General features: G+C 46.5%; 1 protein-coding gene across 1 annotated transcript in view; it reads right to left on the bottom strand.

Moving 5' to 3' along the window:
* Positions 1–6,452, bottom strand: part of Col6a6 (collagen type VI alpha 6 chain) — a 131,684-nt gene extending 125,232 nt beyond the window's left edge. The window contains exon 1 of the mRNA XM_051140010.1: positions 6,380–6,452. The gene's annotated coding sequence lies outside the window, so the exon portion shown is untranslated. The remainder of the gene's footprint in view (positions 1–6,379) is intronic.
* Between the last annotated feature and the right edge of the window lie 16,320 nt (positions 6,453–22,772).

Consider the following 22,772-nt stretch of genomic DNA (forward strand, 5'->3'; position numbering starts at 1 on the left):
TCCCCGAGGTCGGCCGACTTAAGGGTGTTCAGAGCACCATGAAGCTTTGCATGTTACAGAACTATCTAAGAGCATCTGCCCCAGCTTTCAAGAAGACACACACCCCAGGCAGATTTGGAAATCTAATTTACTATTTATTAGTACCTATTAAGTGACAGGTACCGTGGGAAACATTAGGGATAAGAAAAGCACAGGACATGTTTTCAGCTGGCGTATGGTTTGTGTTGGCTACACAGCATCCATTTCTGCCCTTGGGTATCTCTTCCAAATCCCCATGCCAACACTGCGAGCTCACTCCAAGAGCAGACTTAGGAGGAGGGTGAGAATCAGGGAGAGTGACTGAGGCAGAGACTATTGTTTCTTCATTAAGTGTGCCTTTTAATTACCCACGATGTGGCAAATGATCTCTGTATCTTACTCTCTTACCCTTGAAGAGCTTGGGGTTGCGAAGGAAGACTGCTTTAAAACCTTGAAACTGTAGGTGCACGCCATGTTTCTCTTTTTTGATATCCTCAGATATCCTGCACCCCAATAGACATTCTGAATGTGGCGGCTGTACTTCATCTTCAGGGAAGAATTTTTGTATGTTCACTTGTTTATTTAGCCAGTGTCCCATGTCACCCTAGCTGGCCTTGAACTCGTACGTAGTTGAGGTTAGCCTTGAACTCCTTGTCCTTGGGTTTCTGCCTTCTGAGGGATGGGATTTTGGGTGTTCATCACCATACCAAGGCAGTTTTAAATTATGACATCATCCCTTCTGCCGACAGTCTGGGAAAGGGCTTAGGGGCTAAAGTGCCTGCAGCGCTGGCATAAAGAACTGGGTTTGGGATTCCCCCACCCGCTGCATAAGAAGTCACGTGACCATAGTCTCTGTGCTGGGGAGGCAGAGACAGCAGTTCCTCGAGGCTTGCTGAGTAGCCTAGCTGAGGTTACTGAGAGACTTGTCTCAAAACTACATGGAGAGGGCAGTTGAGGGAGGCCCCTGACATCAACCGACATACACAGGAGTAGGCGTGGGAGTTGGAGGATGGACTGCAAAGATACCTCCAGCATCACAGAACACGGCCCACGGAATCAAAAGCAATAAATATGCTTCATTGTTTTACTTTGTTCTATGTCTATGGGTGTTTTACCTGCATGCAAGTCTGTGTACCACATGTGTGGGCCTGGTGCCAGCAAAGGCCAGAAGAAGGCATTAGCTCCTCTGGACTGGAGTTACAGATGGTTACGAGCTGCCATGTGGATGCTTAGAATTGAACCCAGGTCCTTTGCTAGAGGAATCAGTGATGTTCAGCACTGACCCATCTCTCCAGCCCCTCAAACACATTTTTTTTTTTAAAAAGTCATCTACCTATGGGAATAATTTTATTTTTCTGGAAAAAGGTTTCCTCAAATTATAGTTTAAGATATGAAGACATAGCTAGGCGTGTTGGCACATGCTTTTAATCCCAGCACTTGGGAGGCAAAGGCAGGCAGATCTTTATAAGTTTGTGGCCAGCCTGGTCAACAAAGGGAGTCCAGGACAGCCAAGGCTACACCACAGAGAAACCCTGTTTCCAACCCCCCAAACAAACAAACAAACCCAAGCAAAGCAAAACAAAACAAACAAACAAACAACAACAACAACAACAAACCAGACACGTGGATCGGGAAGAGGATCAGCGAACAGGCCGGACCAGCGCGCAGGCCAGAGACACCTAGGGACCCGTCCTGTGGAACGGATACCGGAAGGTTCACTCTTTTTTCCCTTTAACCTTTTTTCCCTTTTGTGTAAGATAGTTGGGTTGTATAATAAAGTTTAATTGTTAAGAAACAGAAAAAAAAAAAAAAAAAGATATGAAGACATATACTGTGAGATCAGGAGAAACACCCCTCCCCTGCCTTTCCACCTCTGCTCCAGGCAGCATCTCGTCCAGGATAGCTGTATGCCTGAGTGACAGGTCTTTTTAAAAAAGCAATCTTTATGAACTGGGCTGCTTCCAGGAAAGAGAGAGAGATTGCACTCGCACTCTCTGCTCGTCATGTGCTATGTATACACTGCATGGAAACAAGTCGTTCACTGGCTTTAACAGTGACAGAGTTGTCCCAACCTGTCCCAAACCTGATGGCTTTCCTGCCACCTTCCTGCTGGAGAGTGCCCTTGTACTTGGCATTTTACGAAGAGCTCAATTTTCTCACTCTTTCTGAAGGCCTTGCTTTTACACGGGACAAGTGAGCAAAGAAAGGCTCTAAGAAGTCAAGGTCAGGGTTCATCCGGATCATCTGTCACTCAAAAGTAGGCCTGTTGGAGGGCAAACTTAGGCCACTCCTTACTGTGAAAACCAGCAGTCACAACAAGCGGGAAATGTCAAGAGAGGACTGGGGACATGGGTTAGTAGTCACCAAGCAAGCGTGGCAACCTGAGTTTAGTCTCCAGGTAGAGACTGTGGAAGGAGAGGACCAACTCTGGAAGCTGTCTTCTGACCTCCGCCTATATGTCATAGCTTCTGTGTAGCACCTACACACACACACACACACACACACACACACACACACACACACAAATATGACAAGAAATTTAAAAATACTTTATCCAGCACTTAATCACCAAGGAAAAGTCATGTTCGTGTCACACATAAAAGAATAAGTGTGCTGGGAGTGGTAGTGCACACCTTTCGCCCAGTGTTCAGGAGGCAGGAGGGCTTCTATGAGTTTGCACGTGTGCACACATTTTGTGAGCATGCCATGGCATATGTAGTAGTAAGTTTCAGCTTGGCCAGGACTGCATGGAACAATTCTGTCTTCAAGCAAACAAATTAAACAACAACAGCAAAAAGAAGAAGAAGAAAGAAGAAGAAGAAGAAGAAGAAGAAGAAGAAGAAGAAGAAGAAGAAGAAGAAGAAGAAGAAAGAAGAAGTAAAAGGGGGAAAATGTAGCAGTCACCTGACTTGTTTCTTGGGCCTGTCAAAGTGAGTGTCTGTTGCTTTCAAATGCACAGTCATTCGTTTGTACCTTATTTCTTTACCTTGGAATATTTTTAACAATATCATTTTTAGCTTTTGAGAAATTCTGATCCAGGGCATATTTACTGAGGGTTTAACCACCATCTTAAATATATATATATATAAAACACAGGACTCTGTAGCACACAATGTACACAGAGGAAGAGATAATGTTCCTGTTTCTAGTCATAGTTCTTGTAGCCTGATCTCTATGTGGTGACTTAATTAGCCCTATCAGTACTTCCTACATAAATAAATAAAATTCCCTGCTTTGATATTGCAAATACTAAACCTTTAAAAAATGTACACTCTCTGAAGAGACTGAGACAAGAAAATTGTATTTTACATTTAATAATAATATTCTTAGAGAATTATGTCATTAGAAGACTTAGCAAAACCAAAGGATTTTGTTCCTGAAGCAAAAGTTTATTCCCTAATGAATGCTTAACAAAAATTTTATGAGCATCATAAAATTTGATTTCTTATGGCACAGCATTTAAGTATAACAAACTTAGGAGTGGAAAGGAACCCGCGGTCCAGGTTCTCGCCCTCCTCTCCTTGTTTCCTTCACTCATTTTACATTCCACTTGAGTGTGTGTGCGCGTGCATGCGTGTGTGTGTGTGTGTGTGTGTGCCTGTGTGTGTTTGCACGTGTGCACACATTTTGTGAGCATGCCATGGTGTATATGCACATGTGGAGTCAGAGGACAACCTGAGGGAGTTGGCTCTCTCTCTCTGTCGTGTGGGTCTGGCTGGCTGGAGCCCAGGTCTCCAAGCTTGGCAGTCGTCTCTACCCACTGAGCCATCTCACCGCTTCCTCCTCTGCATTTCTGATGTTTTGAAAGGATGGGAAGGAAATGGCAGGTTTTTCTTAAACCGATGAGAACATTTAAAGCTTTTTGTTTCACAAGCCTTTGTTTTAAGTTTCTGGCTCTTGGTGCACATGGCCCTAACTGTGAAGACACTGACTGACAAGCAGAACAGTGTGAATTCACGCTGGCATACTTGGGACTTCACAGTAGAGACAATCCCTCGAGGCCAGAGAACCGACTCGGTGAGTAAAGTATCTGTGGCAGAAGCACAGGGACCTCTGTGCAGATGTCTGCATCCACACAAACTCCTGGCACACCAGTGATGCCTCTATAACTCCAGTGAGGGAGAGAAGGCAGCAGGACCCAAGGGGCCTCCCTGCCTAGTCTACCTAGAGCAGCAAGCCCTCGGTTTAGAGAGAGAGAGGCCTTGTCTCAAAAGTGAGGTGGGAAATGATAAAGGAAAACACCAGACATCAGTCTCTGGCTTCCACAGAGATTAGCAAGTATATCCCCCATACCCAAACACATATGCGCACACACATTTTTTTTAAAGTGCCTTGATTTATGAAAAACAGCAGCAACAACAAAAACCATAAATACCCCGAGGTGACCTGTGAAAATTGTTAACTTCATGAAATCATGAAAACCAAGAGTTCAAATCTATGCGTTCACTTTAAGAACACCCAGGAAGCTACCCAGGCCCATCAAGGGTCTGTCTATGGGGAAAGCCAACCAAGCGTCTGAAAGATGCCACCTTAAAGAAGTAATGTGTGGATGGGAGAGTGGCTCAGCAGCTAAGAGCCAGTATTGCTCTTCCAGAGGCCACAAGTGGAGAGAAAGCTCAGTGCTTAAAGAGTGCTTACCGCTCCAGCAGTGGACCAGAGCTCAGTTCCCAGCACCCAGGGCCAGTGACTCACAACTGCCTGTAACTCCAGCTCCAGAGGGTGTGACACCTTTGTGGGCACCTTCACAGACACAGAGCATATGCACGATTAAAAGTTAAATAAGTAATTTTTAAAAATAAGAGCAATGTGTGCCATCCTAGCAGCACAAGCCTGTGAATAGGTAAATGTCCCCAGGCTCAGCAGCGCAGCAAGATTCAAGGTGTCCAAACGAATGCTATATATATGGCTGAACTTGCTGAAATGTGCACAGGATCTGAGAAGTGAAGGAGCTGGCTGCAGATTCATCTCCAGGTGAACAAAACGCCCACATGCCCTGCCACACTTAAAGAGCTCAGAGCCCCGGCTGTCCTGCACCTCAGCGCCCCCTGGAGGTGAGACAAGGAACAAACTGTGCCTACACCAGAAGAGGAGGTTGCATGGAAGGGAGAGATATTCCAGAAGAAACTGAGGGAGCAAAGACTTACACGTGGGAATGAGTGCAAAGAAAAGTACAAAACAAAACTAAGAGTGGTGCTCACCAAATAGATCCTTTAAAAAGGGATGACGGGTGGCCTTAGAGGTGGCTCAGGCGTTAAGAGCCTGCACTACTCTTATGGTGGACTAAGTTGGTTTCCCAGTACCTACACTCCCAACCACTTGCCGCCACTCCAGCTCCAGGGGATTCGAAGCCCTCTTCCGGAGTCCCCAGGCACTGGCACTCATACCTGTAGCAGATTCCCCTACACACACACACACACACACACACACACACACACACACACACGAATAAGTAAATCTTTTAAAAGCAAGTGAGCGCAGTGACTGCTGTACTCTGGCAACAAAAAACCTTAAGAAGAGCTTTCTACTACTATTCTATCTCGAGTCTCAGGATATCAGCAACCCCACAGCTCCTCGGTGCTATCTGGTACTTCCTGTTGACCTCCTAGCATTTGCAAAAGTCATCTTTAAAACACCTCCAGACTAGAGATTTCTAAAAAGGAGCCCCAAGAAACCCTATCACTCGAGGCCACATACAAAAGAACATGACTTCCTAGTTCCAGGATTTTCCCTTCCTCCTCTGGCCAGAATTCCTTCCAAGGCTGGTTATGAGCCAGGCAGTCTGGGCTCCACACATAGTAGAATGTCACTGGGAAAGGATTTTTAAAAGGCACATCTTGCCTGCCTCCCTCCCTCCCTCATCCCCTGCAGCAACAATAAAAATCCAAGTCAATAGATTTCTGTGACATGGTGCAAGGATCCTTAGAAGCTGGGTACCTGCGGGCTTGGCAGTGGCTTTTCCAGGTTAAGTGGCCCTGTGCGCCTGCCATGCGCCGGGGGCCCTGTGCTGGACGTGGGGACACAGTATTGGGTAAGGCATTTCTCACCCCGGGAGAACCCCCTGGGTGTGTGGTGGGGAACTCCCAAGCAAAGCAGGGAATGATTCTCTTAACAGCCTGATACAGAAGAAAACAAAACAAAACCAAACCCCAAAACCACCTAAGGAAGCCAGGGAGTGCAGCTCGCTCTGTCTGGAGGGGATGAACACACCCAAAGAGGCGCTTTTAAGACCTTAGGTAACCCGGTTTCCTTCACCTCAGTCCTCTAAAACTTTTCTCATATTGCTGATCCACTGCCTCCCACCACTGACCATATATTAACTTTGTTCTGTGCTTTCCCAGAGGACCTTGGCTTCTGGACTTACCTCAGGGAAACTTCTACCCAGCCGGGGGTGGATTTGTGGAGTGTACAGCTAGAGCGCACAGTCCCCGGATTGCATTGCGATAGCGGTTGCAGAGCTGGGGAGCCTGGAAGTGACTCCAGGCGGGAAAGCCTCTGGCCTCTGGGGTCCCCGGGGCAGTAGTTCCCACGCCCCTGGCTCCAGCAAATGAATGCTCCTCTCTCTGCCCTGGTAGCCCCCAGGGCCCAGTGTGCAGCTCAAACCTTGGGAGGTGACAGAAGTGTAAGTGGTGGTGGTGGGGGGGGGTGATCTTGGAGGCTGGCACTACCCCGCCCTCTTCTCTGCAATGTGGACCGCCCCCACCCTTACGTCCCCCCCACACACACCCGGGGCTGCAGACCCTGGGGGAAAGTGGAGGGCGGGGAAGTTGGGGCGTGCTTTGGGTTTGCCTTCACTGAGAGCTGGAGTGGAGCGCACTAAAACAATCTACTGCTAACCTCTGTCCTGGAGGCTCTGCCTATGCTACTGAGATTTCGTGGGGGCAGGGAGGGGGGTGGGGAGAATGGGTTAAGAGATACCCAAGAGGTTTTGAATGGCAGGGACTTTTTCCTTTTCCACGTTGGACAAGCACTAAGTAATTGAGTCTTGAAAACAGTCACCCGGTTCTCTTTTCATTCATCCATCCTTGTGTGTCCCACAGATATTTGACCACCTGCTATGCACCTTGACTAGGTGCCCCCCTCCCCCCACTATTTCCCCCCCCCCTGCCACAAAACCATTAACATTGCAACATCTGCTGGGTGCCTGGTTGCAGAGACAAACTTGGAAACGGAACGTGAAAGGCAGTTGCTGGGTGGGAAACGCAGAAAAGGCAGTTCTAGTTCAGGTTTGGAGGCTAGGAGAGACATTTAATTTCCAAATGAATTCTAAAGATTGTGCTAGAGAAACAGGGTCCCAAATACATGAACACATGGAAGGAGAAAAGTGGCTACACGCCCGCTTCAGAAAAACCAGAACTTTGCTTCCAAGAACTTGCTATGTGGTCATCTTAGGTGGGACAAAAAGGTAAGTTTGTGTGGTGGTGGGGGGAACAAGGCTGAAACAGGCAGCCTAATTCCAGCATGTTCCATTCATGCCAGCATGAAGAGAGTGAGTGCATGATATAAGTGGTTTGCCAGGGAGAATAACTTAGACTCTGCCAGACTGTCCACCAGCTGTAACTTGGGCCACACCTCAACCTCACTTTTTGTTTGTTTGTTTGTTTGTTTGGGTGGGTGGTTTTGTTTTGTTTTGTGTTTTTTGTTTGTTTTCCAGAGACAGTGTCTCTGTGTAACAGCCCTGGATATCCTGGCCTACCTTTGTAGACCAGGCTGGCCTCAAACTTACAGAGATCCACCTGCCTCTGCCTCCGGAGTGCTCAGATTACAGGTGTGCACCACCACCTCCTAGCTTCTTTCGGGGTGGGGGGGTGGGGGTGGGGTTAAAGTTTTACATACACATGTGTGCACGCACATGTGTGCGTGTATGTGTGTATGGATGGATGGAGGGAGAGAGAGGGAGGGAGGAGGGAGGGAGGGGGAGGGAGGGAGAGAGAGAGAGAGACAGAGAGAGACAGAGAGAGACAGAGAGAGAGACAGAGAACAAATTTCAGGAGTTGATTCTCTTTTACCGTGTGAGTCCCAGAAAACCAAGTTTAGGAGCAAGTGGCTTAGTCCACTGTGCCCTTTGCCAGGCCCTCAGTCAGGCTCTTTCTTAATGGAGTATAAAAACATATACTAATGTCCCTCACTGTGTGTCCCGGATCAGCCACCGACTCTGTGTTCTGCTTCAGGGACTCCACATCGGGACAGGTGGCTTCAAAATGACGACAAGAGGGCAGCTGAAAGGACATGGGGACAACAACACAATAGTCAACATTAGCAGGTCTCAAATGATTGCTCGCACCTCACGTGGCTAAAGCAAGCAGTCGGCATCTTTATAGTCTTCCTTAGCCATTATTTGTAACCGCACCTTAGAATCTGAGTGTGTGTGTTCCCCTGACTCCAAGGTCAGGATAGAAAGAGGAAGAGTTGAGATTTCGGAGTGGCAGAGTCTCTCATCAATCGCCAGCCAACCCAAAATCACTCACAAAGGTGTCTCACATGTGCTGATGTTGCCTGTTCTGTAATTTTCTCATCAAAAGAAGTTCTTGAGATTTTTAAAGCAAAGTAGTTGCCTAAAGTGACCCTAAGTTTTTACCATTGTGCAACCCGTAATCTCTGGACCAGAGACAAGATGGGCCAATGGCCAGCGGTTCTCTGCTATACTTCCAGAACCTTTTCAGGAGCATCTGTAACTTAAGGGAATGCGTGGGTGTCATGTGCGTTTGGGTGCCATGTGCGTTTGGGTGCCATGTGTGTTTGGGTGCATGTGTGTTTGGGTACCATGTGTGTTTGGATGCCATGTGTGTTTGGGTGCCATGTGTGTTTGGGTGCCATGTGTGTTTAGGTGTCATGTGTGTTTGGGCGCCATGTACGTTTGAGTACACTTTGGGGAGGGGTGCACTTTTGAAGTCTATGACATCATCATCCAACTAGAGAAAAATGACATCAAGGACAAGCTGCCATTGACAGCGCAGGGCTCAAGAACCACCCAGCCAGTTCATAAATCAAGGCTGTGAGAAAGGCAGCGGCCATTCACCCCCAGAAGGAGCCATATTGACTTTAGAACTATCTTCAGACTTCAATCCAGCTAGGTCTCCGCCTTTAAGCCCACAAGCTGCCCAGGTCACCTTCTCTTGGGTCTTCCAGGATCCAATCTTCTTCTTTCTCGTCCCACGCATCCCCTGCCAGTGCATCCTTCATCCTGGCAAATATCTCTGTAAGCCGACTCCCCGATTAATCACTCTGCTGGATTTAATGATCTAAGCTGTGAGCTGTGGCTCACCGCCACTACCTAGCATGGCAAGAGAGTACTGGTAGCCCAGAAAAATCCTACATTTGAACCTTGAAAAAAAGTATCTATGAAACATATCATAAAGTCAGAAGAAAATGCTAAGTTGAACCATCATAAGCCGGTAACTGTCTATGCATTAAATACTATATCTTAAATTAAATATAAAATTACTACAGGACAAGCATTGTGAAGAGCAGAATTGCTTTATAATAATAATCTGCACATCTACATATGCCCATGCATTATTCTTAATGGCCTTATTAAGCTATGATTTATGTGCAGTCCAGCAATTTCAACGGCTTTAGTATGTTTTTAGATACATGTGACTGTTAGGAAGGCTAGAGCATCTCCTCTCAGGAGGAGCCCCCTGCCTCTGCTTGTCAGTACTCAACTCTTCATCCCCCGAAACCTTTGGGTAGTAGGCATCTGCTTGCTGCCTCTAAAGATTTGCCTCTTCTGGGTATTTCAGAAAAAAAGAAGTCATCTGTGACTCTATAGCTGGCATCTTCCCCTCGTTATGTATCCATGTTTGGGCATGTATTGGTGCTGGATTCCCTTTGTAGCCAGATGTGTCTTCTGTGCAGCCGTTACACATATTCAGCTGATAGACATTTGGGATGTTCCCCCTTTTTTCTTATTAAGAATACTACTGTAAACACCCGTGTGTGTGTGTGTGTGTGTGTGTGTGTGTGTGTGTGTGTGTGTGTTTGTGTGAGCATATGTTTTTGTTACTTTTTGGAACAGACCTAGGAGGGCGTGGCTGGGATGTCTGAGCTGGAAACTTTGTGCTTTTACTCTGCAGGAACAGCTGGACTTTTCCGAAGGGGCCACTTCATCCCCACCCAGCAGCATGCCGGGGCTTTGATTTTTGTCACTTCCCTGCCTGTGGTTGGTAACTGACATTTTAATGGCACCCATCATGCTGCAGTTTAGATTTGACTGTCTCTGCTGGTGCTGAGAAACTTCTCATGCGCTGTTTGGAGACTTGGCCCATTGCGGTTCCTTTCTAGGTTTACTTACTTTACTTCACCTGTGTGTTTTGTCTGCACGTGTGTGCATGTGCACTGCATGTGTGCTGAGTGGCTGTGGAGGTGAGTAGATGCTCTGGGACTAGAGTAACAGATGCTTGTGAATGGGTGTGTGGGTGCTGGACCAATCCCTGGTCCTCTGCAAGAGCATCAAGTGCTCTTAGCCACTGAGCCGTCTCCCGAGCCCAAGTGTGGCCCATTTTAATTAGGCTTTTTTTTTTTATTATCAAGCTCTACACTCTTCCTACAGAGTTTCCACTCCTTTACATTGGTGAGGCATCAGTGTTTTCTCCAATATGTGTTTTTTTTACTTTCACAGTAGTGTTTTTGAAACACATGTTTTCAGTTTGATGAGGGCCAAACATCTAATGTTTTTCTTTTGTTGCTTATTTTCATAAGTAATAATCCATGGCCAAATCTGCAGTAATGAACCCTATACACACACACATACACGCGCGCGCGCGCACGTACATACTCACACATAAATAAATTTAAATTATATATTTAAGGCCTGACTTGATTGCATTTGTCTGTAATCTCAGCATTTAGGATGTGGAAGCAAGAAGAGCAGTTCAAGGTTAAGCTTAAAATAATAAATTTAAGTCAAATATCTTATTGTGTTATTAGAATCTATTGTTTTGTTAAGTAGCTACTGTGTGGTAAATACTAGATACCTAGGATTCAATGTGGTAGATCGAAACACACACACATGTGCATGCACACACACATACATGTACACACACATGCACACACACACAGATTCTGCCTTTGGGAGCTAAGAACCAGTGTCAGCGATGGGTAAATCAATCTAATCATCAGTTAATAAAGGGCTGTGTGTACTGGGAAGTGTGGCAGGGGTCCTGCTAAGAACTTGGGGCTTGAAATAAGCATTGGAGCTGGAGTCAAATGAGATAGGTAGAGAGAGAAAGGACAGCAAGACAAAGTGAGACACGATTACAAAAGCCACTGATGGCAGGAGTTCCATGATAGGCAATAATTGTTAGAGATGTGGGGGCAGGTGACAGGAATCTGGGCAGCCCCAAAAGTTTGCCATTACAACTATGCATGGGCAACCCCACCTACTGAGACAAGGGATACAGAAGGAGGGAGAGGTTTGGGGAAGAAGGCAGGAGAAAGAAATTCTGTCTTGGATACTGTAAGTTTCAGATCTCTAGGTGCTAAGTAGCCAGGTGCACGGGGATAAGTCTGGGCTTGGGTGTTAGTTAAACACAGAGCTGGAGGCGTGGATTTGGGTTCATCATGAAATGGGTAATGGAAGCCACAGGTGTACAAGGGGGTGGAGGGAACATTCATCAGCTGAGCACTCAGTCATTCATTTAAGAAACACACTGAAGTGGTCTGGCTTTCATACAAACTCTGGTGCCCCATATCTGACCACGTCCCCTTGATGAGAAGGCCTGGTGGCACTCAGAGGAAGGATAGCTGGCTACCAAGAAGAGACTTGATACCCTATGAGCATATACAGGAGGAGGAGGTCCACCTCAGTCACAGTCATAGGGGAGGGGAGTGAGAGGAAAATGGGAAGGAGGGAGGAATGGGAGGATACAAGGGATGGACTAACAATTGAGATGTAATATGAATAAATAAAATATATTTTTTTAAAAAAAGAAAAAAAGAAACACACTGAAATCCAGTCAGTGGGAGGCATTGTCCCAAACCCTGATGATACATACCAGGGATCAAGTAAAGAAAACTGCTCTCTTGGGGTTCTTGGGGGAGGGACTAGTAGTACCTTATTGGAACACAGAGGGGATAACTGGTTTTGTTCTTTTCTAGTGCTAGGGTTTGAGCCCTTGGCTCTGCTGAGGCTTAAATAGACACAGGAAGTGAGCTTCAGAGACATCTGGAAAGAACAAGCTGCAGGCGGTGAGAACAGTCTAATCAAAGACCCTGTGGGTGGCAGGAGCATCTCTGTGCACTGGGGCAAAAAGAGAACACCGCCGGTGTGACTAAAGCAGGACAGTGACAATGAAAGAGGAGGACATGAAATCAGAGGGGTGATGGGTGACAGGTGGTAGGTTGTGGAGAGAAATGGAGGTTTGGAACAGAGCAACATGGTGTGACTTCTGGTGATGATGGTTATCTGTAGACAAAGACAAATAACAGAATCCTGAGAAACAGCTGCCATTTTAGGGATGAGGAGAAGAGGGTAGCAGTAGAAAGGTTGCTGGGGGTCAAATACAGGTGATCTTAAGGATGCCTAGAACTTAATACTCTGGTACATAACAACTAATTGTGAAGGGATGGCCAGTGAGGGAGAGCACAGGAGGCAGCCCAGCTCAGAGGCCATGGTCAGACAGCTGTAGGAAGGCTTACAGCAAGCAGGGACAGTTCAGAGACAGTGTCATGTTAACTGTACCTGGGATGCTACATGGCTTTAGGACCATTCACCACAGGAGATTGGCCCCCTCTACTAGCCCTCATTTTAAGCTAGAAAGCACCATGATACTTGGTTAGTGTCAACTTGGCCAGATTTACAGCCACCCTGGAAACACCTCTGGATCACCAAGACGGTGACCCCAGAAAGGTTTAGCTAAACAGGAAAGACCCACCCTGAATAGACTGGAGTCCCAGACTGAGTAAACATAAAAAAAGCAAGCTGAACCCCAACCCCATCCCTCTCTGCTTCTTGGATATGGATGCAAAGGGACCAGCTGCAGCATCCTTCTGCCACCATGCCTTCCCTTGTCAGCCACAATAAGCCCCTCCTCACCTGATGAAAACTACCTGTTTTGTCACAGCAATAGGAAGAGCAACTAACCCAGGCAGGATGGAGCTCTTATTGTGGGTGGAAACGCTGCAGACATCAGCTGGGAAACAGCCAACCACCGAGCACCCCCAGCCCACTTACCCAAGAGAGCAAATGTCACTTCCTTTACTTTGGGGCCTTCTGAGACTATATAGTGTTTTGAACACTGATTTTCACCAACCTTGCAGCCGTACAATTTTAATTTCATGCAGCTAACCCTCAGATTGTGTTTACCGGTGTGAATCAAGAGCATTGACACAGTTACTTGGAGCCCATGCTGAGTCACTCAGAGCAAGTCGCTTTGGAGCCCAGAGGTCGGTTCCCTAGTCACTCATACATACAGCAAGCAGTTAGAGACACTGAGCCAAATTCTCTCGCTCTGTGATCTATTCCACTTGTATAATTTATGAGAGGTCAATGTGCTTTTATAGGCCATTAGGGGGTAGGTAGGATTCAATAGGAAATTTCTAAACTCCATTCTCGAGACTGAAGAGTCAGTGTTCCATACTTAAAGGACCAGAAAACACACACAACCCAGGAGAGGGTAGAATTTCTCAGACCTTCCATAACAGAACCTCACTGTAATCAACCAAATAAAACTCTCTAGGATTGGCAAGGGAGGGACTACTGGACTTTGTGAGTCTGACCACTGACCCCTAGGTTTATTTTGTTCATGCAGCTTTCCCCTGAATTGTCTGGCCTCAGAGAGGGGACTCAAAAGCTTTGCCTTGGTTTGATTTCTGAGCCATAGCAAAGTACTAGAAAGCCCACAATGGTGATAGAGAAATAAGGATGAGTTGTCTCCATGCAGTAGGTATTTTTACAGATGAGAATAGTTGCACTTGTGCACACACACACACACACACACACACACACACAGAGAGAGAGAGAGAGAGAGAGAGAGGGCGAGAGCGATAGAGGAGAGAGAGAGAGAGAGAGAGAGAGAGAGAGAGAGAGAGAGAGAGAGAATCGAAGCTGAGTCATATAGCTACTTGAAGCCAAGAAAGAAACTCAGAAAATGAAGCTGGAAGCAGATACAGGGGCAAGAGACACAACAAAGCAGGTTAGCATGCAAGGAAGCGGGTTGGACTTCCAAAGAGAGCCACAGTCTCTGTCTTTCTGTTTTGTCCACTTTGGCTAAACCACTTCACTGTCTCCTCCGTGCAGGGCACAGACACCATCTTGTGTCCATCACTCCTCACCACCCCAACTCTCATTCAAAAGCAGAGTGCAAGACCAGGATTTGTGTGCAGGCTGACAATACCTTTAGGGGAGACGAGAAGTGCAGATAGGCAAGGGAAGGCAGCCAGTGCAGGCTGTGTGACCAAGAGACCACGGACAGTGGACAGCTGGAGCCCAGTGCCACTGGGGAATGCTTGGAAACTGCAGAGTACACATCAGCTCTTCTTCTCTGCCAAGTCCTGGTGTGTTATTGGCTGAGAATTCAGGAGGTTGAGCTCTCTGGCGTCCGGTAATGGCCAGCCCTGGGAGCAGGCAGATATGAAATCCAGTATGGAGAAAGGAGGAGAGAAAGGGGCACGGTGACAGCATCTGGTGGACATAGCGGTCCAGTCTGTGTGCCTGGGCAAGCCCCTGGGACTGTGGAACAGAAGAAAATGATGACACAACTGAGCTTTGCATTACCCAGACCAAGCAGGATGCAAACTCTGCTTGAGGCCACTGCACTCTTCTGAGTCTTGGCTTGTCCCAAACTGTGTCTCCCTCAGCATTGTTGACCTCGCTGGTCCCCAGTGGTCATGATGGAGGGAGGCCAATAGACGGGAACACCTGGAGAGTTGGGGCTAACCTGTGACTTTCCTTTCTTGGAAGGAGGGGGTGGAGAGGCTCATGAGACCCCCTCCCCATCTGAGTATGCAGATGCCCCCTCCTAAACAGTTGTATGCAATTCTACCCTAATTAATTGCATGTGGCCTCCAGGTCTCGGGGAAGGTTGGATTAGAGGCAAAGAAGGGTTAGGGTAGGCAGAGCCCTCTACACAGCCAAGGGATGTCATCATCCACCCTGGGTGTGGACCTTTCAATATGGCTGCTTTAAGGTCATCTAGCCTTGCCCTGTATCCACTGCTCTGTAGGTAGGACTAATAAATTCACTGGTTCCCCTGAGTGGACTTAAACTTTGGTGTCATCACACCTTGGGTTGTCATTGGAATAATTGGAGGAAGCAGTGAGTTGTGTCTGGAGTAGTAGCAACAGCAGCAGCAGAAACTGTCCAAAACCGTAGTATCAGGACATGGGGACATGCCTTAGGATTCTTCCCTAGGATTAGGGCTTGCTTCTAGATCATTCTCACCTTGGCTCAGCAGTCACATGGGCCCATGATTTCAGCAGGGAAGATGAAGAGACACCACTCCCTCCCCACCTCCCACACTTACCTGGAGGGATCCACTTCCTGAGCCAGGGGTGTGCAGGAGGGAGGGCACAGCTAGCACACTCTGCTCTGCTCTCAGTTGGTGCCAGGGTGCACACCCCAGGCTCTGCTACCTACAAGGAGCTGTGGAAGCTCAGGTCTAGAGGCTGAAAGCCTTCCATCTTGGATCCATTGAATGAGTGTCTCAGACCTTTAGGAAATTTGGATCTCATATATGGCTATGACTTCTGCAATGGTTGCAAATGAGAATTCTTCTTTTCTTTCTCAGAATCTGCACTTTGGAAAGAGAAACATATGTCTGTACAACGAGTGTGCACATGTGTGAGTGTGTGCCTGCACTTGTTGCTTCTCCACCAGGGGTCCCAGCATGTGTGTGATGAGTCACCACACCTCTGAATGTCTTCAGAGCTTCTAGAGAACAGGGTGTGGGAAGAATTCAGTATCCAGTGCTAATGCCAAGCCCAACAGGAAAAGTATAGAATAGAAGCAGAGTTCAAGATAGAATAAATTTTGTGGGGCTGGGTTTTTCTTTGGGGTGGAAAGGGCATGCTCACTATGTAAAAGGGTTTTCCTGAAATAAAACCTGAGATGTACACATACACACACACACACACACACACACACACACACAGAGAGAGAGAGAGAGAGAGAGAGAGAGAGAGAGAGAGAGAGAGAGAGAGAGAGAGAGAGAAAGGAGGTGAATAATTTTCCTTACAGAAAAATGGCTGATTGGAGAAATGTTGATCATTATAATATAAAATAAATGTCAATCCTATAATACCGTACATTGAAATTTTCAGTGTTCTCTCCAGTCTCTTATAGAGTTTAGAGAAAGCTTTTTAGTAGGGCCAGGGGAAATGGGCGTGGCAGAAGCATCTCTCTCTGCCTGTCAGAGAAGTTGAACCATGTGTGGGGCTTGTTAGGAGATACTTGTGTCAAAACAAAAGCCAAACACTAGCTGACAGTGAGTGTAATTAAAAATTGTTGGAAGTACACCAAAAGTTGGTTTAGAATGTGGTTGACCTTATTCTGAGAAGCACCATTTTTTTTTTTTTTTCCTGGATAAAATCTTCAATGGTTTGATATTCTGACTGAGCACAATGATTCACATTACAAGTCCCTCTGACTCCAAAGTTACATAAAACCTACAGGACAAGCTTGAACTTTAACAGGAGTGCTTTCCTTGTGCACCATCTGGTTTTCACAATGAGGCAGGCTAATCTGGTATACTGAATTTTCTTCACAGTTTTAAAAATAGCACTCGGGAGGCAGAGGCTGGCGGATCTCTGTGAATTTGAGGCCAGCCCAGTCTATGAAGGAAGTCTAGGATGGACAGGGCTGTTTCACAGCAAACCCCTGTCTCAAAAAACCTTTTTTAAATTGATTTTTAAACGTTAACTTATCTGATCATCACTTTGAGGTTCTTGCTCCTTCATTTGTTCACGGGCTCCCCCCTCTGCACCCACGTCCCCATTTCTTCTTCAAAAGAACTACTGGATCAGAGCTCAGCCTAACGACCCCATTTTAGTTGTTACCTCATTTTTTTTTTTAAACAAGCTCTCACTCCATTGCCCTGGCTACCGATATAGACTGCTGTGGCCTCAAAAACCGCAGAGATCCACCTGCTGCTGCCTCCCGTGTGCTGAAATTAAAGGTGTGCGCCATTGCAATCGCCTCATTCTCATTCCCCTTTAAATGGAGTTGTTTTTCTTTTAGCTTAATTGCAGAGTCACTGGCATACAAAGTCATATACACGTGAAGTATGCAATGAGGTTTGGTGTGTGAGTGTTTTGTGAAATGGCTTTTAGTCAGGCTAACTAACGCATGCCATCACTTCTCACACTTTGTATGAGACTGCTTAAAATCATTCTTCCACATATAAAATCCCGTGTATAAATTACAGAACTGCTAGCCAGAGCTGCCATGCTATTACGTGCTGACTCTTTAGAACATATTCTTGTTACAATCTTTGTACACTTTGACCTACACTTTGCTACACCCACCTTCCTCAGACCCCAGTGATCATTCCATTCAGCTCCTGAGCTTGACATTTCCCCCCAGACTCCACATATAAATGATACCTACGCTATCTACCTTCCTCTAATTTACTTTTCTTAGCATAGTACAAAGTACCAACAAGTTGGAGTTTATGAGTCTGCCATTCTCAAGGGTTTGTAAGGAACCCCCTTGGAAAGATGCATGACATTCTTTGGAGGCAATTTTTTCTTTCTTTCTTATGTGTGTATCTTGCCTGCATATATATGTCTGTGCACCAAGGGTACGCTTGGCACCTGCAGAGGCCAGGATGGAGCACAACATGTCCTGGACAGTGGTTACAGATGGTTGTGAGCCACCATGTGTGTGAGCCACCATGTGTGTGTGCTGGGAATCAAGCCCAGACCCTCTGGAATAGCAGCCCAGTGCTCTTAAGCATAGACCCAACTCTCCAGCTCCACTTGGAGGCAAATTTTAATTGAGTTTTTAAAATCACTTTCTAAATATTTATGATCTTAAACTAAGGCATATTATGCTTCTATAATCAGTGCAGATAACACATATTTTGAGACTTTAGTTTCACATTGAGATAATGAAATTTCAGAACATCCACCTACATATGGAATCACTGGGCAATGTGGCCTGCCCTGGAGCTGTGCATCTGCTGTGTAAGCATTCTTTAAGGAACCAGAAGACAGCGGCCATGACACAGGCTTTAGGAAACACAGTGAACAGGCAATAGAAAGCCGTTAACCCCCCCCAGCTTCCTGATCACACAACTTTGCAGTCATTCCCAAGGCATGAGAAGGAAAATATTGAATCTGGAAAGAAGCGCGTTGCAACGTCAAAAGAGCTCAGATAAGGTTCGATAGAATTCTAAGACTTTTCCAGGGAGTCAGAGGTGGGAGCCCTGCCCTGAGGAAGCACACCGCCGCTGGTCATTGGCTCAGCCGGAGGAGATGAGTTATCTGAACTGCTTGAGCTAAATTCCAGGTTTTCAGGGAAACAGCAGATCACTGTTGTGGAAAACAATCGCATCGGTGAGGATTTCCAAAGGATGTGATTCATCCGATTAATGACAACTAGCAAAGCAGTGGTCCTCAACATTTCTAATGCTGCGACCCTTTAATACAGTTCCTCATGTTGTGGTGACGCCCCCAAGCACAAAATTATTTTTGTTGCTATTTCATAACTGCAATTTTGCTACTGCCATGAATCATGATGTAAACATCTGATATGCAGGATATTTGATATGCCACCCCTGTGAAAGGGTCATTTGACCCCTCAAAGGGATCTCAGACTACAGGTTGAGAAGCCCTGAACTAGAGGGTTTTGGTGGGGAGGGTCTGTGCTTGCTTGTGCTTGCCTTGCCGGGCAGGTGAGCCCCTGGCTTGTCTAAGAGCTTTCTCTAAACTTTATAAGAGACTGGAGAGAACACTGAAATTTTCAATGTACATTATTATAGGATTGACATTTATTTTATATTATAGTGATCAACATTTCTCCAATCAGCCATTTTTCTGTAAGGAAAACTATTCACCTCCCTTCTCTCTCTCTCTCTCTCTCTCTCTCTCTCTCTCTCTCTGTGTGTGTGTGTGTGTGTGTGTGTGTGTGTGTGTGTGTGTGTGTGTACTTGTGTGTGTGTATGCATCTCAGGTTTTATTTCAGGAAAACCCTTTTACATAGTGAGCAGGCCTTTTCTACACCCAAGAAAAAACCCAGCCCCACAAAATTCATTCTATCTTGAACTCTGCTTCTATTCTATGGCTTTCCATGTTGGGCTTGGCATTAGCACTGGATACTGAATTCTTCCCACACCCTGTTCTCTAGAAGCTCTGAAGACATTCAGAGGTGTGGTGACTCATCACACACATGCTGGGACCCCTGGTGGAGAAGCAACAAGTGCAGGCACACACTCACACATGTGCACACTCGTTGCACAGACATATGTTTCTCTTCCCAAAGTGCAGATTCTGAGAAAGAAAAGAAGAATTCTCATTTGCAACCATTGCAGAAGTCATAGCCATATATGAGATCCAAATTTCCTAAAGGTCTGAGACACTCATTCAATGGATCCAAGATGGAAGGCTTTCAGCCTCTGGACCTGAGCTTCCACAGCTCCTTGTAGGTAGCAGAGCCTGGGGTGTGCACCCTGGCACCAACTGAGAGCAGAGCAGAGTGTGCTAGCTGTGCCCTCCCTCCTGCACACCCCTGGCTCAGGAAGTGGATCCCTCCAGGTAAGTGTGGGAGGTGGGGAGGGAGTGGTGTCTCTTCATCTTCCCTGCTGAAATCATGGGCCCATGTGACTGCTGAGCCAAGGTGAGAATGATCTAGAAGCAAGCCCTAATCCTAGGGAAGAATCCTAAGGCATGTCCCCATGTCCTGATACTACGGTTTTGGACAGTTTCTGCTGCTGCTGTTGCTACTACTCCAGACACAACTCACTGCTTCCTCCAATTATTCCAATGACAACCCAAGGTGTGATGACACCAAAGTTCAAGTCCACTCAGGGGACCAGTGAATTTATTAGTCCTACCTACAGAGCAGTGGATACAGGGCAAGGCTAGATGACCTTAAAGCAGCCATATTTGAAAGGTCTACACCCAGGGTGGATGATGACATCCCTTGGCTGTGTAGAGGGCTCTGCCTACCCTAACCCTTCTTTGCCTCTAATCCAACCTTTCCCCAATGTCTGGAGGCCACATGCAATTAATTAGGGCAGAATTGCATACAACTCTTTAGGAGGGGGCATCTGCATACTCAGATGGGGAGGGGGTCTCATGAGCCTCTCCACCCCCTCCTTCCAAGAAAGGAAAGTCACAAGTTAGCCCCAACTCTCCAGATCTTCCCATCTGTCACATGCACCGATTTCTACCTTCCTCCTCCAAATACTCTTTGAGCCTGGGATATGTCACGTAACACAATTATTTCTAGTTCCGATCCTTTCTCACAAATGTCATGATTTCATTTCCCCAAATAGAGGAATACAATTTCACTGTGTTTGTAAACCACATTTTCCTTATACACCCACATGCTGATGGACATCGAGGCTGAATCTGTTTCTACTGTGAATGGTAAAGCAAAGACCATGGATGTGGAAGCAAGAACAACCCCTCCCCCCACCCTCTGCTGCCACCACCACTGCATCTCTGTGTATTTGTTACCTATGGCTATGGAGTAGACCACTCCAAAACTGGAAGGCTTGGGATGACAGTAGACACTTATTTCACTCATAAAGCTTTAATTTGGGCAGGACTCAGCAGTGCCAAACGTCCTTTGCAGCCCATTGCATCAGTGATGGCTGCAGGACCTGCTTTCAGAATAAAACACACACACACACACACACACACACACACACGCGCGCGCGCGCGCGCGCGCACACGGCTTGACTGACAGCTGGGAGCTCAGCCAGCACCAAGAGCAGGAGGAGACAGCTTTTTGATGTCTGGGTTCTAGAATCAAACAATTCACACCTGCTACAATTTACTGATCAAGATATCATGGGGCCCAGGTTCAAAATGATGAGACTTGCATCTCATTTCTCAGTGAGCATGTTTGAACATTTGGGGGTGGGGGTGCCTGGGTTTTAAAACCATCTCTTAACCCAGTGAGAGTCTGACACTGATAAGTTATGGCAGCTCATATCAGTATTAAAACTATTTCAGTGAGAGACAAGAGAAAGAGCCAATCCCAAGCTCTTTTAACATACTGAATTACAATCTGCCAAAGGACCAACAAGCAATACAAAACTTGCAATGTGAGTGGGTGGGACCCCAACTTTTGTTAATTAAAAGAAGTGGAGAAGTCTAACAGGAACTTCTACAAATCCCTGCTGAGATCAGCATCAAACAGTATTCGTAGATCACTTATGAGCCAGTAAAATAAAGATAAGCACTGCGGGAGAAAGCAAGCCCGGAGCATGGGCATGGGTGCCGTGCAGAAGTGTTTACAGTTTCTTAATGCATATGTTTGCTTGTGTGTATGTGTGTGTGTGTGTGTGTGTGTGTGTGAGAGAGAGAGAGAGAGAGAGACAGAGAGAGAGACAGACAGACAGACAGACAGACAGACAGACAGAGACAGAGACAGAGAGACAGACAGAGTGTCTTGGTATACTTGTCCCACAGTGTGTGTATGTGTATGTATGAGAGAGGCATACAGAGAGAGGAGAGGGAGAGAGAGCATACTGGCATGCCTGTTCCAGAGTTTAGTGTGGGAGGGTAGGGGTGTGAGGGAAAGGAGACAGAGAGAGCATTGCCATGCGAGCTCCACAGCACACCTATGGAGGTCAGATGACTTTTAAAGAGTCAGTTCTCTCTTTACACCATGTGGGTCCTGGTGTAACAGGCTCCCAGGCCTTAGCACAACCGACACCATGTTAGAGGCCCCAACACCTGCCCAAACAGAACAGATGCTAATCCATCAAAGGCCTGGTCCATAGTTCCGGGATGCAGGGAAGTCTCTAAGTGGACTGACCTAACTCTTTGGCTTCTGCTGTTCTGGCGCTTGCTAACTGTTCTTGCTAACTGAAGTTATCAACCAAGATGTGGGTTTTGTGCATGAAAGACAAAAATTAGTAACGGTTGCTCCTGAGCGATTTGGACCAGTTCCCCCACGCAGCAATAAAGATTTTCAATTTGGCTTTAAAAGTGTCCATGTGGCAGTCTCTTGTGGGCTTACCACACAACGCTGGGAATTGAACGCAGTTCACCAGGCTTGGCTGCAAGCACCTTAGCCTGCGGAGCCATCTCACCAGTCCCAAGTAGTAGCATTTGCATCATCCCAGGTGAAACTTATAATACTGTTCTCACGCTCTACTCCCACTGCCTCAACACTTTCATTTATATCCTGCTTGCAGAAGGAAGGACATTCACACATTCTGCCTTCTGAGGACATAGGCCTTGCCTACTTTTGCACTATTCTGTGGGAGTCTGTGGCTTATCTACATCTTGTCTTATGCTTACACCTACATGTCACACACTGTTGTGTGAATATGGTTCCCACTACATCAAAGGCTGTAGTGTTTTGTGGTTTCTTTTTTTTTTTCTTTTTTCTTTTTTCTTTGCTTTTTATGCTTGTATGAGCAGCTATACTGCTGAACAGTTTTCCCAGCTATAGTAGGAATCCGTTGCTCTGATCTCCAGTATCTGTCCTAGCTTGCTCTCTACCACCATGACAAACGATACTACCAAAAGCGACTGTTGTGAGGAAAGGCTGTATTTCAGTTTACACTTACATGCCGCAGTCCATCCCTGAGGGAAATCGGGGCAGGAGCTCAAGGCAGGAACCTGGAGGCAGGAGCTGA

This window comes from Acomys russatus, chromosome 32 (genome assembly GCF_903995435.1).
Source record: "Acomys russatus chromosome 32, mAcoRus1.1, whole genome shotgun sequence".
Taxonomy (NCBI): domain Eukaryota; kingdom Metazoa; phylum Chordata; class Mammalia; order Rodentia; family Muridae; genus Acomys; species Acomys russatus.